This window comes from Colobus angolensis, unplaced genomic scaffold (genome assembly GCF_000951035.1).
Source record: "Colobus angolensis palliatus isolate OR3802 unplaced genomic scaffold, Cang.pa_1.0 Scaffold13, whole genome shotgun sequence".
Lineage (NCBI taxonomy): Eukaryota > Metazoa > Chordata > Mammalia > Primates > Cercopithecidae > Colobus > Colobus angolensis.
The window spans coordinates 12,870,395-12,888,043 of NW_012114252.1; the positions used below are offsets into that span (position 1 = coordinate 12,870,395).

A 17,649-nucleotide genomic window follows, 5' to 3' on the forward strand; every position below is an offset into this window, starting at 1 on the left:
CAACATGCTGGGATTACTGGTGTGAGCCACCACGCCTCACCCTTTTATTTCATTTTTAAAAGCTTGTATCCTTCAACATTTTTCTCTATATTCTGTGAATTTTTCAGGTGTTTTTTTCCAATAGGAGTACCAATAAATGCCAAGGTTAGCCAATGAAAGCCTGGGCATTATAGGATGTCACTAAATTGATTTCTTGACCCTTTGCCTTACAACACCTTCAACATCAGAGAAATAGGGATTCATTCGGATACTCCTCAACACTTAGTATTACTAGAATTACGTTACCAATTACAATTTGTCCATCACTCCTTGAGTGTGGTCTCTTGTGAGCCCTGTAAAGAATTAAACAAAAAGTGATGAAGGTTTTAATTCCACCGTGGGTCTGCTTGCCATCACTATATTTCTAGATTTCATTATACACATTCATATATTTATACACCATTCATTCCCAGCATTCCCCAGATGCTTAATTTTAATGGTGTGATAATCTGACTAATGGCTTTCTAGCCCATTAGAAAACCCATTGAAACTATTTTGGTAAAGAGCTAAAATTAAATATTTTAGGCTTTGTGCACCAAAAGCTATTTGATGCAGCTGCTCAAGTTGGACATTATAACATGAAAACCATCATAGGTAATATGTAAAAGAATTAGGATGGCTACGTTCTGGTAAAATTTTATTCCAATGTCTGTACACCTCAATTAAATGCACATAATTGTTTACATAACACAAAATATTAATCTTCTTTTGGTGTTTTTCAGTCTTAGCTTAAGGGTTGTACAAAAACGAGTAGGAGGTAGGTTCAGCTTGCAGACTGTAGTTTGCTGACCCCTGCATTAGACTTACAGACCCATAAGAACAGATTCTGTGTCATATCTTAATTTGCCAACATAGGTCCAGGCCTTAGACAATGCTCTATACGTTGTACATGCTCAACACATGCTTAGAGGGTGAATCACTGCTAAATAATTTATGGTTTTCTTAATACCATGGTTACCTTGTTTGTGTGTGAATGATTTTGTTGGTCTCTCTCTCTCTCTTTCCCTCCCGCTCCCTCTCTCCTCTCTCTCTCTGCCTTCTCTCTCTCTCTCTCTTTCTCTCTCTCCAAGATTCTAGTGAAGTCAGAACATGGTAGCCTTAGAGGGTTATTCTATTCTTAAAGGGTTATTCTTACCTTAAAGGGTAAGTTATTTCTATTAAGTTCAGGATATTTAGAAAGAGACTTAGTTTTCAAAGAAGAGCTCAGTTAAATAACTCAAATGGTACAATGAACTGAATGATCATGTCCCTCCAAAATTCACATGTTGACAGTCTAATCTCCAAGGTGATGTGATTACGAAGTGAGATTTTTGGGAGGTGCTTAGGTCATGAGACTGAAGCCCTTCCAAATGGGATTAGTACCTTTATAAAGGAAACAGACAGCTCCCTTGTCCCTTCCACCACTTGAGGAAGCAGGGAGAAGGCACTGTCTATGAGCTAGAGCATGAGCCCTCACCAGACACACTGATATTGGACATCCCAGCTTCCAGAACTGGACAACAAATTTCTGTTTAGCTTATAAGCCACCCATCTTAAGGTATGTTTTATAGCAACCTGAGCAGACTAAGACAAATGGTAATAAGCCACATAGCACATTATCAAAATTGTCACTGCTACCTTCCTGGAGCAGCCTGAGTGCAACAGTCAACAGTCTCCTAAGATTGACAGAAACATATCTTTGACTCTCTGGACCTGATCTACTTTGTTCTGGTGCCAACTACCAACTTCTCCGTTAAATTCTAGTGCTGTGCCTGAGCCCGGTACCAATGTAGCATTGTGTCCTGCATATGCAAGACTTGGTTGTGGTCTTCAGCTTTATTCTGGAATGAGTGATAGGGTAGAGTCCCGAGCTAGGTCCAGGTCTACTGTCACTTCTACCAGAGCAGATTTAATCCTTTAAATCACATAGTCATTTTCACCCTATGCAGTGGTCACCAGCCCTTGCCACAGCTACCATACCTACAAAATGACATATAGCAGCAAAGGATAACTCTGTCTTTGTGAGACCTACTCTATGGATCTATGCAAACCTCTAGAGTTTAAATTGTTCTTTAGGGGAGCATAAGTAGTTGAAGAAACCAAGTACAAATTCTATACCAATAATATTTTGAAAAACAATGTTATTTTTATTCACTTTGTATCACTTTCACATAAAAAGAAAAAATCAAAACAAAGAGAGCGTTAAAATGGAGCAATAGTATTTTATAGGTGGCAAGCTGCGTGTTTTCTTGTGCATGACTCTAAAAGCAGTAAAAAGATGCTTTGCTAAAAAGCATGATTCATATAAATTTTCTAACTTTTCAGCCACACACTGTTGAAAATATTTCTACCAATGAACTCAAAACAATCTTATAAATTATCTACATTCCTTCATGAACCATCATTTATAAGTTACAATTAAGCCTTTTCTTCTTTTCAAACTGTCTTTACAAATATTACCCTGGGAATTTTATACATGGGATTTGGTCCTACCTTCAGTTTAGAGAAACCGTATTTTGAGTTCTGAGTAGAAGGCAGAGAGGAACTTGCTAGCATGTTCATAGGATCTGGGAGGAAGAAAAGTCTGGAAGCTGTCACAGTGGTGCTAGGAGAAGCTTAAAGGAGTGTATTCCTTCCCTGTGTCAAGAATGTGTTCTCTATTCACCAAAGTAAATAAATAACTACATAGTATAAATTAAAATAGATGGATCAATAAGTAAAATTTTTAGAACCAGAAAAATCAGCATCCCTCAAGCTGAGAGTCCCCACACAATACCATACTATGGGGTGTGCTATACTGGGGAAACCAAGGAAGGAATGGCAAAGACTTGACTGGAATAAAATCAGATCCTAAGAATAAGACTGGCAAAAGAGACGGAGCTCAGAGGTCAGCAGCTACGTACACCTGAAAGGATTCAACAGGTTCCAGGAATGTGTCTGCACCTCTGCTCTGACTCCTCCAATGCTCTGGGTTTTACCACCTTGAAGGGGAGGTGGGATCCTACTACCTGGGGTCCTATCACCTATTGTAGGACCCCAGGCCGACCCTCCTTCTTGCCCACATGGTGCCTGTGGTGCCTACTTAGACTTAAAGTACAAAACTTGGAAGCATTTAAAGGATAAGAGAAAAGCCTGAGAGTTGCTGCAGTGAGTCAGCACATTAATGCTGACTCCACAGTTATCTGGATTAGAGCCGGCCTTGTCTGTGACCTGGACTCTCACTTTGCCCAATCCCAAGCGCTTGCAGAATGACTGGCTGGCTGGAGCTCCTGCCAATTTGTTCTTCTGCCTTACATTTCATTATTTAACATAAACCAGGAGTCAGTACTAAACCAGTCTTCTTGTTCTCATGTCTTTCATCATTCCAGAAATTGACAAAAACTGACAGAGTTGAGAGGATGTCTGATTTTACCTGCCAAATATTTCCTAACTTATACTCTATAGCAAAAAAAAAAAAAAAAAAAAAAAAAATGACAATTTCAAAGCATTTTCAAAGCAGGAGCTTTTAATGTATTGTTATTCTTGGGGATAAATCTTTCAGGATATTATCTTCCAGAATTTCAGATGTAATGGGAAAGAGTAAGATCAGTATCTGAAGCAGTTGCCACAGATAAGTCTAGATCATTATATTTTTAAAAGATGTGTACATGGACATCAGCTTGTTCTGGGCTCTCGCACATATTTACTACAGTGTCAGACACCTACCAAGTGCTTAATAAGTATGAATTCTTAGCTTGTCCTTCAGGGTTTTGGGTAAGCCTTTGCAATTTCCAAGTCGAAATTCAGCAAAACTTTATGTATCAAACAGAAGAAACCACCTCACCTACAACAATGGGCCTGAGACTCAGCAGGATGAGAAATATCTTTTTATGAATACAGGTTTTAAAATATGGAGCCACCACACACAATAAACAGCAGGATAGGTCAAGTATTAGACAGCAATGAACGCCAGTGGGTGGTTTTGGCATCTCTTTTGAATGCAGTGGGCCATAGCCATGGTCCTCATTTCTTTCTAATTGGCACATGTGGCATCTGGACCTCTCTATTAGCCTGAGGTCACAGCACTTCGTGCAGGAACCACAGATTTAAAGAGACCTTGGTATGTATTCATAAGGCTGAAATGAAGATCACATCTGCGCAACTCCACCAGCCCTTTGCTCAAAATCTCTCCAGGATCAATGAATAAGGAAAGCAAGATGATTGACAGGCAGTACTAAAAAGATTAGCAAATTGCAGCTCCCTTCTCACCACCCCACTGTCTGTCCATCTCTGGTATCCATTCCTGCTCTTTACCTCCCAACTAACATGTTCCGTGTTTCTTCCCCTAGAGAAGATGATGAAAGCAAGAGATCAGGTATTCAAAATTGCCATGAAGCCTCTCTCTTCCTTGCCATGCCATCCCTGGCATCTTGTCAGTTGGCTTCCAAGTTTCAGCATTCACTTTATAAAATGAATTAATTTGTGTGAAATTTGTTGATAGATGCAGGCTCAGCACTCTCAATATTAGAAAATGACAAACCTTCCTGATAGAATTTGTCTTTTAATTGTCTTCCCTTGGAGAATAGATATTTTCACTCTCCCTATTGCTATCATGGGTACTGCATTTGTCCTGATCAGCACAGTAACACAAAGAGGCCATAGAGAAGGCATATGGCCAGCTGCACTTTTCATTTCCTGGTGCTCTGTTGACAGTATTGCTTATTTCCAGGTGGATAAATAGTTTGCACCATAATGTAATCAAAGACTGAAAAAAAGATTCCACTTGAAAAACATTTGGGAATAGAGAAAAGAAGGGGGAAATAGGCCTCTGAGGTGGTATCTACAATGTGGAACTGAATTTCACTCAACCTTCACAAACAATAAACCTCATGTTTTATAACATTTTACTGAAGCCTTATTTTCTAATAAATCCCCTTTTGTTTTGATTCTTATTGCTGTATAATAAGCAAAAAAGAAAAGAACAATGGCTGGAAATTCTGTCTGTGTGATTTGAAGTGCTCTCACTTGCATGCTGAGAAGTGTTATAAGGAATATTTTTGGCATCAGCTGATGATAGCAGCTTGGTACTAGCAGCACTTGATTCAAAATGTCATATGATACAATAATACACAAATTGAGTCCACAGAGGGGGAAAACTCATGCAACCTGTCACAGGTACAGCGAGTTTCCAAGAGTATACAGGGCTAGAGATGTAGAAGTAGAAACCTGAAATCTGAAATATGAAAAAAATGAACTAACACTTAACATCCACAAATACCAAGCAAAAATTAACAAATGAAACATAGCAGTTATGCAATCATAATACAAGTGGCTTCTCTAGTCAAAATCTTATAGCATAAATCTGTGAATGATCTGCTACAACTAAAGTACTCAAGTCAATGGGAAAACATATTCATTCAAATAAAATGTCTTTTCTATGACTTTTTAAAAATTAATTTTCTTAAAATAACAGATCTTTTCTCCATTGCTTAATCTTCATCTTCTGCTGTTTTTTTCTAGAAGACTGTATGGTCCAAAAAAAAAAAAAAAAATACACAACCCGAATGATTAGAAAAACTATTAGGACTGCTTTATTTAAAAAAAAAAAAAGTTTTAATATTAGCAAGAAATTTATTTCATGTTATCTCTAAAAATAATTACATTCTAAATATTAATTCCAGGGTCATTCTTTAATCCCTTGGCATCCTCTTAGCTTGAACTCTGTCACTTGTGTTGAATATCTGAGTGGTTGCTGGGACTAGATTGTCAATTTCTGTTTGCCCTCCCCTCCTTTGTTATTTCCACTATGTCTCCAGTGGTCAAAATAGCTGTTTCCTCCTGATAATACTAGTGAAATTTTTCTAGTTTCACTTTTCCCTAGTCTATATAGTTAGACTGCCATTGTTCAAGTTCTGCCTCCCTCAGAACCATCTGTGTGACCTCTAGTAAAAGATGGCTCTCTCAGTGCCTCAGTTTCCTGATCTACCTCCTGAGGTTACTGTGAGGACTAAAAGGGTTATAATAGCACTTAGAACAATGTCTGGCACAGAGTAAGCTCTGTGTTAATGTTCTCAACTTGAAAATTGAAGCGATTTCATTGTGAAAGCATTATTCAAAATGTTATTTTTTAAATATCTACTTTGTTTTTCTCCCATCAGTTTATGGATTACTTTAGTTTAAGTAATTCGTATGATTATTTTAAGTTGGCCACCCATAGGAGTTTAAAACCAGAAAGAACCATAAAAATCATGTTGTCCAACTTCTACAGGAGGTTTTTCATCATTATGATTATCACCCGGCATTTGTTTGTACTTCTCATGGATTCTGGTGCCACTGGAGTGCATTTTTATCTAAGCTTAGGGCGTGGAGATGTTCTCAACAGTATCTAAAAATTCACTTTCTTCTCTGTCCCTCTCATCAACATTTTTTGAATAGTGCTGATCTTTACTCCACCATGCACTGTGATATCTAATGGTTCATGGTTTAAGCAAAGAGGATTCCTAGTTACTCTAGACTTTTCCTTAGCCCTTAGCAGCCTTAATTTTTTTCTTGTCCTTTGACTTATACAGAACTGTGTGGTTTGTGATACCTTTGCACAATTATTACACAATGGATCCTAAAACCAACTTTCTAAAGGTCGATGAAGCAGGTATAATTCTTCCCTCATTCTCCCCCAGGAAACTGAGAATCAAAGACTAGGATCTTGCCTGAGATTACAGGATTAGAAGTACCAGAGAGAAACATAATGTCCAAGTCTTATCAGGATTTTCTCTCTAAAGGTTTTTTCACAGCACCACATTGCTTCTCCCCAAAACACTTTGCTTCATACAACCATACTAATAGAAACAAATACCTCAGCAATGGGCAGAAACCAAGAAAATGACAGAAACGATAAAATAATGTCTGAATGGGCAGTAAAATATTTACACCATTTAGCAGCTCTAGGTCAAGTTCACACTGAGGCCATCCAGATGACACAGAGATTGAGAAAATATATGCCTCAGTTCCCTATCCATCCAAAATGGAGTAGAAAAATAAAGTCCCTTTGAACTATAGAAGAAAAAACAGAAGAATTAGCCTCAGTCATGTTGCTCCTTAATGGTGGTTACGTAGGACTGAGTTTGCACTGTCAGGACCACTGTTTCTATTCCATTTGGAAGGTTAGAAAACCATTGTTATTTAAGTAAGGTAAGTAAATTTCAACTCTACGATGAAAAGGTTTTGCATCCCCTTCAGATATTTAGGTAAAATGAAGTTGGTGTGACATTTCTCATCATGTCTCCCAGGCCCAGAAAGACAACAGATGGTCTCTGAGTTCTAGAGATCTCTTTGTGTTCTATATTAAAATGTTTTCCAATAGACCGACATAGTGTAGGAGTCTGGCTCTTCATTAAAAAATTGTTTCTTAGGTTTTCTGCAACTTCTGAGAAGTATAAGATTATGAGTTATCGTGGTTTGCAGCTTGGTGCACAAAACCCCTCTGCATACCATATTGGAATCACTTTGTATTTTTGGGGTGGTCTGCAGAATAGGGCAATGAACTTATGGACACTTGATTGGCCTTGATAATCCCCTGATGTACTGCAAAGCAATTAGCAAGTAAATTTTTGCTAAGTACACTTAAGAGTAATAAGAAAAATTTTAAATTGTCGTCAAAATGCTAACCATAGATTCAACTAAAACTGGGCCAAAGAATGGCATATTTAGTCTTGAGCTTGGAGACCTAAATCACACAACTACAGAAGCACAATTGTGCATACATAGTGCTCTATTTTTCCTTCCAAACCACTTTCCCCAGAAAAAGCAGCTTTGGAGACTGTATTTACTTCAGTTAGATGCTAAAGCTCAAGAAATATGAAACAACCCAGGGAAACTAGAATTCAGCAGCAGTGCTAAGACAAAATTAAGTGCACTCCCTTCAGCTATTCATGAAATCCTCATAAAGAGGCCAAACTACTGCATTCTATCATGGAAAGAACATAGTTGAAATAATTTACATGTTCCAATTTTAGTGCAGTAAATCACCCCAGCATAAAAATCACACAAATATAGCAGAAGTTATCTTACCCATGATCTACCTACTAGAATCATTTAATCAATAGCAACAAAAAAATAAAAGTACCTTTACAGTGGAATAACATGACTATGCTAACTCAGACAGGTACTCAAAGTCAACATCAGTGGTGATAAGCCATATTGATGGTATTGCTAGATAACCTTCACATGATGGGAGAAGGTTGGCATTTTACTTCGGATTTTCCTCCCCTCAAAACCTACAATACTTTTCTAAACATGAAGAAAATACCAGACAAATTCAAATTGAGGAACATTCTACAAAATACTTGAACCAAAGCTCTTCAATACTGTTAAGGCCATCAAAAACAGGGAAAGTTTGCAAAGCTGTCACAGTCTGGAAGACCCTTAAAAAGACAGACAACTCAATGTAACATGGTATCTTATATGGGATCCTGGAACAGGAAAAGGACATTAGGCAGAAACCAATGAAATCCTAGTAAATTATAGACTTTAATTAGTAATAATGCGTCAATATTGATTCATTAGTAGTTATGACAACTGCAGCATACTTACATAAGAGGCTATGTAAGAGGAAGCTGGGTGTGGGATATAATGAGAATTCTCTGTACTCTCTGCAACTTTTCTGTAAATCTAAAACTATTCTGAAATAAAAGGTTTATTACAAATAACAAAAAGGGCATAGGGGTTCATGCTTATAATCCCAGCACTTTGGGAGGCTGAGGCGGGAGGATTGCTTTAGTCCAGGAGTTTGAGACCAGTCCGGGCAATACAGCAAGACCCCTCCTCTATAAAAGAAATCAAAAAATTAGCAGGGCACCTGCAGTCCCAGCTACTTGGGAAGCTGAGGGAGTGGGAGGATGGCTTGATCTCACAAAGTCATTAATGATTGCATTATTAAATGAACCAAAACTATTTTTTATCTCTTCTGTTTTACAGATCAATGTGATGGTGCCCATGGAAAGCTGGCCACAGTGGCTGGGATGCCCTCACAGACTATCCATGCAGGGAAGTTCTCATCTCAACAACACATGGCCCTAATTTTGTTTATACACATTGTACTGTTATTTTCATTATGCAACTTAAGAATTTTTGAAGTCACAAGTATAATTGCAAAAGACAGAGTTATTTCTATGAAAAATAGATTGGATGATTTGGCAAAACCTGGTAGAGGCAAATGGCTAAGAGTATTAAATTATTTAAGTATATGTGTTCTCATGACATAAACAATTGGGAAAAAAAAAAGTCATGAACATCAAGAACGATACTGCACTCAGCTTGCTTATGTTCTTCAAGTTCTGCTCCACTTAAAAACACCAAAATTAGAAATCAGAGATTGTGGGTGTGATTTCTGCAGGAACTCAGATCAGTTCAACCCTAATCAAAGAACACACGGTGGAGCTATCTCAAAGTACTGATGAATGAGCATTTATATATTTAATATAAAATAAAATGTTTAAGGCATGTGTGTATCATTTTTAATAATTGTCCTGTTTTACTCTCTACTTTCGTTAATTTATCTTTTCAATTAACCAGTTGCTCCTGATCCCAACTGACTAACAAAGACATTCTATTGAAGGTGATTTTTCATTTTACCTTTTATGTGTTAGTATTTTACAGTATGTCTTTTACCATATTTCCTTTATTTGGTAAGTTCTGGTTTTTACTGTGCACTGTTTTATAATAAACGCGCTGTGCACTTCTGTCACCTGTTTTCCCTGGTGGGCTCTAGACACAAGGGTGATTGCCTAATTATACCGTGCTGCTTATGAGAAGCAAATTAGTTACGTGGCTTCTTAGATGAACACTGCAAAGTGCCATGTGAAAGCTGGAGGAAAAATATCCCCAAGAAAAAAGAGCTTTAAAATGTTGTTTTATGTTTTAAAAATCTAGTGTCTGAGAAAACATCATTTCTTCAAAATTAAGCGACTATTTTCTAAGAACTCTAAGTAGGAATGAAGATGAGAACGGAATAAATGTGATGTGCTTCTCTCTTGGCCTCTAGGTAATAAAAATTCTGCACTAGACAGATTACACTAGATGTGAATCTGTTTCTTATTTTATGCTGAGAGCAAGATCACTAAGATATACTGCACCTTCCTTAACAGAATCTATCTTTCTCAATGATGGTGATAAAGCAGTTTTTTCTACATGGGTAGAAAACTCATTCTAATCGAAGTTGAATAGTTCCAAGCTGTTAGAATTTTCTAAGTAAAAGAACAGCAAGATGCTCCAAGGATACAATGAATGAAATTCAATGGTTATTTACAAATTCAGCTGTTCATCAAAAACAAAAAGCTTCTTAAAAATTAGGGTGGTTTAGTCTGAAGTATGGTTTGGAGAAGTGATTTTTTAAAGAGGGTATTTATAAAAATATACTTGAGAAACCAATACAGGGCAGTCAAAGTGGATGCAACCAACCTTAAGAATATAAAGCAGTGCAAACAATCCAAAAGCAGTGCTTCTTAGGATTAAGCCATGTGCATATTTAGAGGTTAGGAGAATTTCAGCGTGTGGCTTGGTTGTACTTTTTCTGTTTCCATTATGAGCATACTATTGTCAGAAATCCCAGCCTGCAAGCAGGCAAGAGATCAAGAGGAAAATCAAACAGGAGTAGAACCACTGGGGCTGCCTGAATTTCTACCTGCACCTTTCCCGATTTGGGGAAGGGGACTTGGCTGAACAGCAGGAGATGGAGAGGGAAAGAGATGGTGGCAGAAGGAAGGAGGAGGCCCCGGAAACAAGGTCTCAGGATAGCACAGACTCCCTGTTTCTTTTCCTTTCTTTGCTTCCTACAAGCATTAACCTTGAGACTAAAAGCACAATATGAGGAAAGAAGCAAACAAGATGAGGGGCAGCACAGAAGAAATTCTCTAGGCCCTAGGAAGGTTAGATTTTGAGAACACATCAACTTGTGTAACACAAAATATGAGTAAAAACAAATATGAGAGAAAAGCATATATGTAAACTAAACACAAAAATTGAATTGAAACGTTAAAAGTTCGCTGATCTTATCTGTAAACAAACTTCTGGGATATGTGTATTTCATCATTCGTGTGTTTGAAATTAAATTTTATTTAACTGATATTTTTAAGCTACCTGTTTTACCACCAAAATCTTAATTTTAAAATACACTTCTAGTTTCTGCTACATTCTCAGATAATTTAAAATCAGCTGTGTGAAGAAAATACAAACCCCATATTCAAAGTCTAAAATCAACTATATACCTAAAATATACCAGCACTGATTGTTTTATAAATGAACAATGAGCATTCTTCTCTTCAGAATCTGGCTCATAACCCATCTCTCCCACCAACCTTCTTGTTGCTTCCTCAAATCTTCCCTTCTCTCCAGTTGAAAACTACAGCCTCATCATACATATCTGTCTTCTTCTCATGTTAAATGTCATCTATGCCTCCAGACTCTCACCTAATCCCTGCTGGACATTTCTAAACAAATGTCCATATGTACCCCTCAGCAAATTATTCAACATCTGAAAAGTGTCTTTCCCCAGATTTGACAGTCCTCTTGTATTCCCTTAAGAAGTTAACGCCAACCTCATCCTCTCAGCTGCTCAAGAGCAACACTTCTGTATAATCTTCTATAACCCTTTCTCCCCCGACCCCTCACCTCTAATCAGTTACCAAAGTGTGTCCAATCTATCTCTGTAAGGACGATAATTTACAAACCCATCAGATTGTATGCTCCATCATAATAACAATATTACATTTGTTTGAAATACTATACCCATTACTCAGTACCATATCTGGCACAAGAAGATATACAGTGCATATTTGCTGACTAAAGTTATATATTATTATATCTAAAGGCAATTATTTTGTTAGCCTTTTATGTTTCACATAATTACACATGAGAGGATTTTCAGGGATCCTTTGCCCATCACAGAACACTGATCTAAATTTGCTTATATTCCCTGTTTTTCTGACTCCCCCAAGTCCTTACCAATATGCAAACAGACACACACACACACACACACACACACACACACACACACATCTTTAACCTTAACAACATTTCAAATTGATAATCACTATATAGAAATTATTTTTAAAAGAAAAAGGCTATTAGGCTATTGTCTTTTTTTCATCTTCCAGGCTTTCCTCAAAATAAAGTAGAAAATTGGCAAGCAATGTGTCAATTTGATAAAATGTAAACAGTCAAATGAAACAGATCAGGCCAAATGCTTTATTGAAATATTTAGTTTCATCCATCTACTTAATTGACAAAATTGGCCATATTGTTAAAAGTTTAATTCATCTCAGCCTTGCTGATATATCTATAATCAAAAGCCGCATTTTGGAACAGAATAGTTCCTTATACATATTTATATGGAGCTGACTTTTTAAAAAGAGTTTTCAACAAAATTTCACATAATGTAGCTGATGTATAATGACTAAGAGAAATAGGAAAACACAATTCAATTGACAGTTATGGATTTCCTACTTTGCAGACAATAAAACCTGCTAAGAGTATGTTGGAAACATCGAGTGATAAAACATGGGCTCCTCAGCAATTGGGGTAGGTAGAGAAAAATATAAATTAATAAAGGAGGTGGATTATAATGCATGACAAAGTGGAAAAAGAGAAGGCTTTGACTTCTGAGTTTCTGTCTTCTCCCTCTTGCCCTCTCATCTTGCTTTACCCCTTCCCTCTTGAACTTGGACTTACCAGTCAGGACCCACTCCATCCTCCACCTCTGCATGCATGCAGATGAGCACACCTGGGGGGAAACAGGCAGATCCACAAGCACACTTTTCTTCAATCTATGATGACTAACCTTAAGTGGGCCTTTAGCACTGGAAGGCAATCTTACAGTATTCCCTGGAGATCATTCTATACCTCCTTTCTTCTCATATCTTCGAGTACTTCACACACACACACACACACACACACACACACACGAACACACACCTTTTACTCTCAGATAATGGTTTTACTTCTGCCTTCACTGAGAAAGAAGGAAAGTGTCATTGGAAGAACACATTCCCACCACCATATCTGACAGCCACCTGCCTCTGTGTCCAGATAGTCTGTCTTCCTTTCTGTTACTTTTGTCAAAATGTCCAGACTTTTAGATAGGGCCTCCCCTCCACCTATACCCCAGATCCTTCCTCATACCGCCTGTTTGAGAGCATTATCACAGCAGTTTTTCTCCTTGAGTATTCCTTGCTTTCTTACCAGCTTAAAGAGAATTCAAAAAGTTTTTAAAATACTATATCTAGCATATTGAATTGTTTTCTGCAGAGTGTTGAATGGAGTGCCAGTTAACCATGTTGGAGATACATTGGTGGTTAATCCTCAGTTACATCTCACTTGATCCATCAGCAGCATTTAATATAATTAATCTCCCCTCTTTATTGAAACAGTCTTCCATGTGGCTTCAGGAATCACGCTTGCTTATTCCTCCCATCAGATGTTTTTCCAGGTTCTTCCTCAAATCCCTGTGCTGTAAACATCAGCCTGCCCAGCGGTCTGGCTCCAAACCAGGCCTCGTCATTATCTACACTGATTTCCAGGTAGAGCCATGGACTCATTTGCTAACAATTCCCAAATTTGCATCCCCAACCCTCACCCTGTGCCCCGAATTCCCGATTCAGAAACCCAACTGTCTGCTCACCACCTCCACTTGGACATCTCTGAAAAGCTTCTTAAATTTTGCATGTCTGAACCCAGACATTTGCTCCCAACTGCCATCTTCCCACAAACTCCCAAACTCAGTAAGTGATAACTCTCTCTGCCCAGTTGCTCAAGCCAAAATAACTGGAATGATCTTTGATTTCTGTCAAGTCTACTTCCAGCATATGTCCAGAATCTGACCTCTCTCTACTCCCTCCACCAAAACCACCCTCATCCACCCAACCGTTATCTTGTGCCTGCACAATCTCTAGTATTTCATTCTAAATCTGGCCCCTGCCATCTATTCCTACAGAGTAGCCAGAGTGGTGCTTATAAAACATAAGTCAGATCATGCCACTCCTTCACTCAAAACCCTTCAGTGTCTTCGTGTCCCCTAGGAGTTAAAGGCAAACCCCTCACTATGTCCTACAAAGCCCTAAATGAGCTGCCCCCTGCAGAACACTCTGCTTCTCTGACATCATCTCCTACCACTTTCTCCCCAACTCACTGTGCTCCACGCAAAGTGGACATCTTGATGTTACCCAAGCTAAGAATGCTCCCACCTCAGCATCTCTGTGCTGGCTGCTCCTTTTGCCTGGAGTGTCTTCCCCAGACACCTGTATGCTCTTTCTGCCACTCTTTCAGTCCTCTGGGCAAATGTCAGTGAGGATTTCCTTAACCATCCTACACAAAACAGCACCTGCTCCACAGTGACGGCACTTGCTCTCCTCCTTCTCTGTTTTGTTTTCTTTATAGAATTGATCACCCTCTTAAGCACTTTGTATTGTTGTGCTTACTTTGTGGTAATAAACACACCATGAGGATGGGGATTTGACCATTTTTTCAGTTCTGTTTCACAGATTTCAAAACTATAAATAAAAGGAAATCAACAAAGAATTGTCAAATGAAAATTGAGTTGAAATTTTAAAAAGATATTTATATGAATAATAAAATCTAACATTTATTGGGTGTTTGCCATCCATCAGGTTCATTCAGTATTTTGCAGGTACTGTCTATTGATCCTTCACAATAATCTTTGAGGTAGGTTCTTTTAAACCCCAATTTTACAAATAAGAAAGTTAGGGCTAACAGAAATCAAATAACTCACCAAATGTCCCACAGTTATAGCTAGTATGCAGTGGACTTGAGGCTGACACTCAAGCCTGCTTCACTTCACATCCCATTGTTTTTCTAAATTGATTCCATGTATCTTATGGTTGTGTCACTGCCACGAACCTAGATAATGACCTTAGTGTACATTAAACAATTAATTAGCATCTGCAATTAGTGTCTTTAAAATTCAAACTGCACACAGTAGGTAAAACACCAAAAGATAACTTACCAGATTCAAAAACCTGTATAGCTTGCTAAGCAACGAATTTACCAACAGCGATTTTAGACATTTAGTACATCTTTATTCATTGCTAAATGGATGCTGTGACTTTGGAATTAGCATATCTTCAGTTTAGCCCTCAAAAGTTGGTTGGTGTTTATTGATGCAAATGTTCAACTTACTAAAATCAGTTTGCCAAGTCACTACTGAACCCAGTTCATCATCAGCATCAGCATAAGCATCAGCATCAGCATCATCATACGCACAAACAAGAAAAATCTATTGCATTATTTTCTCTAAGGATAAACAGCAAGGTATACACCTTGCTTTCTTCTCTGAAACCCAGTCCCTAGAGTCCCGTCTTCCTTCTGAACCCCACAAACTTCTTGCTTAAAGGAAGCAGCTACCCTGAGATGCTACTCAGTTCAATACCTACTCTATTTTGGAACTGTCTTCCTGCCTCAGATTCCTGTTGCTACACTGATCCTGAATTCAGCCCTACTATATCCAATACTGTTAACCCTACATTCTACCAGCTCCTGATTATTCCCTAACATGGGTTCTATTCAAGCCTAAATACTTTGAAATTGTACTTTCAAATGTTGCAGAATCACCATTACTCAGCCAGACAGGCTTAAGAAGTAAGAAAAAGGTATCGTTGGTCATAACCAGCCTTCAAGAGGGACTCCAGTGATTCTCACTTCTGGATATTCACATTCTTTTCTGGGCCCCTCCCACATCAAACAGGATAACCTGTGTAGCTGGGGTTAGGCCATAACAGACACTGGGTTACCTGCCTTGCACTTAGATTATTCTCTCTGGAGGAAGCCAGTGATCATGTCATGAGGACACAAAAGCAGCCCTGCGAAGTCTACTTAGCAAAGAACTGAGGCCTCCTGCCAACAGCCAGCACCAACTTGCTATCCAAGTGCTGGCACCATCTTAGAAGAGGGTGCTCCACCTTCGGTCAACCTTCAGGTGACTGTGCCTTCAGTCGTCACTCTAACCACAACCTCACAAAAGACTCTGAGCCTGAACCATCCAGCTAAGACACTCCTGAATTCCTGACCCACAGAAATTGTGTGAAATGATAAATGTTTATTCCTGTTTGAAACTACTGAGTTTTGGGGAAATTTATTATGCAGCAAAGAATAACTAAAACAGTGTGCATACAAAATCCATTTGTAAGGAAAGTAAACCTGAAATCATGAGTCCTATGACAAAGAAAATTATGCAGAAATTCAACTCAGCACTGAAAATGTGTTGGGTGTATAAAACAGATAAAATAATGATTTTGTCTTTTTACAAACCTTAGAGTTTTTATTATGAGTCTTTATGAAAAGCTTTTAGCTGACTTTTTCTTCTCTCAGTAGAGCCTTAAATATCAGTATTTCAATAAGTTTGTATAACAGCACAAATAGCCTAACAAATTAAAAAACACCAGAACTCCAATGACTTTAAACTTTAAACTCTGAACTTTAAAAAAAATTAAGAAGCGTAATTTTCTGCTGTTAATGCAATAGCCCTGATTTAAAATATAATAATAACCAATCAAATGTGTATTACCTAGGATAGTAACAGATGTACAATACAGAAGCTTAAAAACAATGTCAGGGTGTGATTATGAAAGAAAGTATCAAGACCAGGACTAAAACAGAAATATTTGCCTTAAGGATGAGCGTTTGGTGTTAATATCAGAATAGCATTGTAATTAGATCAGTATTTTACTTTCTTATATAAGTTTGCTAAACCAACTAGAAATCTGAACATAAATCATTCCACATATGAGGTCAGTCATTCTAAGCTAATTTTTCTTCTTCCTGATTTACAATATCCTCCTTGGAGTGATATTACAGAGAGTGAACTCAGCCAAGTGAACCCAAATTGTCAACTGCAGTCAATTTTCAGGTATTCAAGTAAACAGATGAAATAGGGTCTACCCAACTTATACATGCACCTAATGTTGCCAGTATTTACTCTGGTCTTGATATATCACACATTACAGAGAAGAACTACTGTAAATCTACAATTGAAGACAACAGACATGAGGATAATATTTGGCTTCTCTTTTGAAGCTCTGGGGAGGCATTTAGGAGATAAAAGCTGAATAATTTCAATGGCCTGCCCTGCCCTCAAATAAAGCACTTAGCATTCATCCCCTAATGAGGGATATACAACCCATTTTGTCAGAGAGGTACCACTTTGATGCTTCCCTAGAAAGTAGGCTGTAAACCCCTAGGGTACCAGAACTGTGCCTATTTGTGGCTCTGCCTCTGGCCCCAAGTTTTGCATCCTGATTTTGGCCAATAGATCACTACTGAGTGACAGATTAGACAAATACTCTTCTTCTAATAAGTACACTGGAATACAACCAACACACGCTGCATCCTTATCTTCTACCAGGCACTGTATTCAGTGCTAAGGATACAAGAAGACGAAGAACCAATCCTGGCTGTGGAGGAGCTCATGGTCAGTGGGAGACTCAGGCATACGCATAGATGTTGCAGGGCAGGGAAAACATATCATGCTTGAGAGAAGGCAGATGATGGAGGGGAAGACAAAGAAGAATCAGGCCTTCTGGAAAGAGTAGGGTATCAAACAGCTGAACAGGGCCTTACAGAAAAGGACATCATGAAAATTCTGACCGT

General features: G+C 38.2%; 1 protein-coding gene and 1 long non-coding RNA gene across 2 annotated transcripts in view; both read right to left on the reverse strand.

The window, feature by feature from the left end:
- Nucleotides 1-17,649, reverse strand: part of FGF14 (fibroblast growth factor 14) — a 703,287-nt gene that overhangs the window by 586,780 nt on the left and 98,858 nt on the right. The gene's annotated exons all lie outside the window — the stretch shown is intronic.
- The window catches only part of LOC105505874, a 78,952-nt gene continuing 65,966 nt past the window's right edge, over nucleotides 4,664-17,649 (reverse strand). The window contains exon 3 of the long non-coding RNA XR_001000831.1: nucleotides 4,664-5,230. This is a non-coding gene — a long non-coding RNA (uncharacterized LOC105505874). The remainder of the gene's footprint in view (nucleotides 5,231-17,649) is intronic.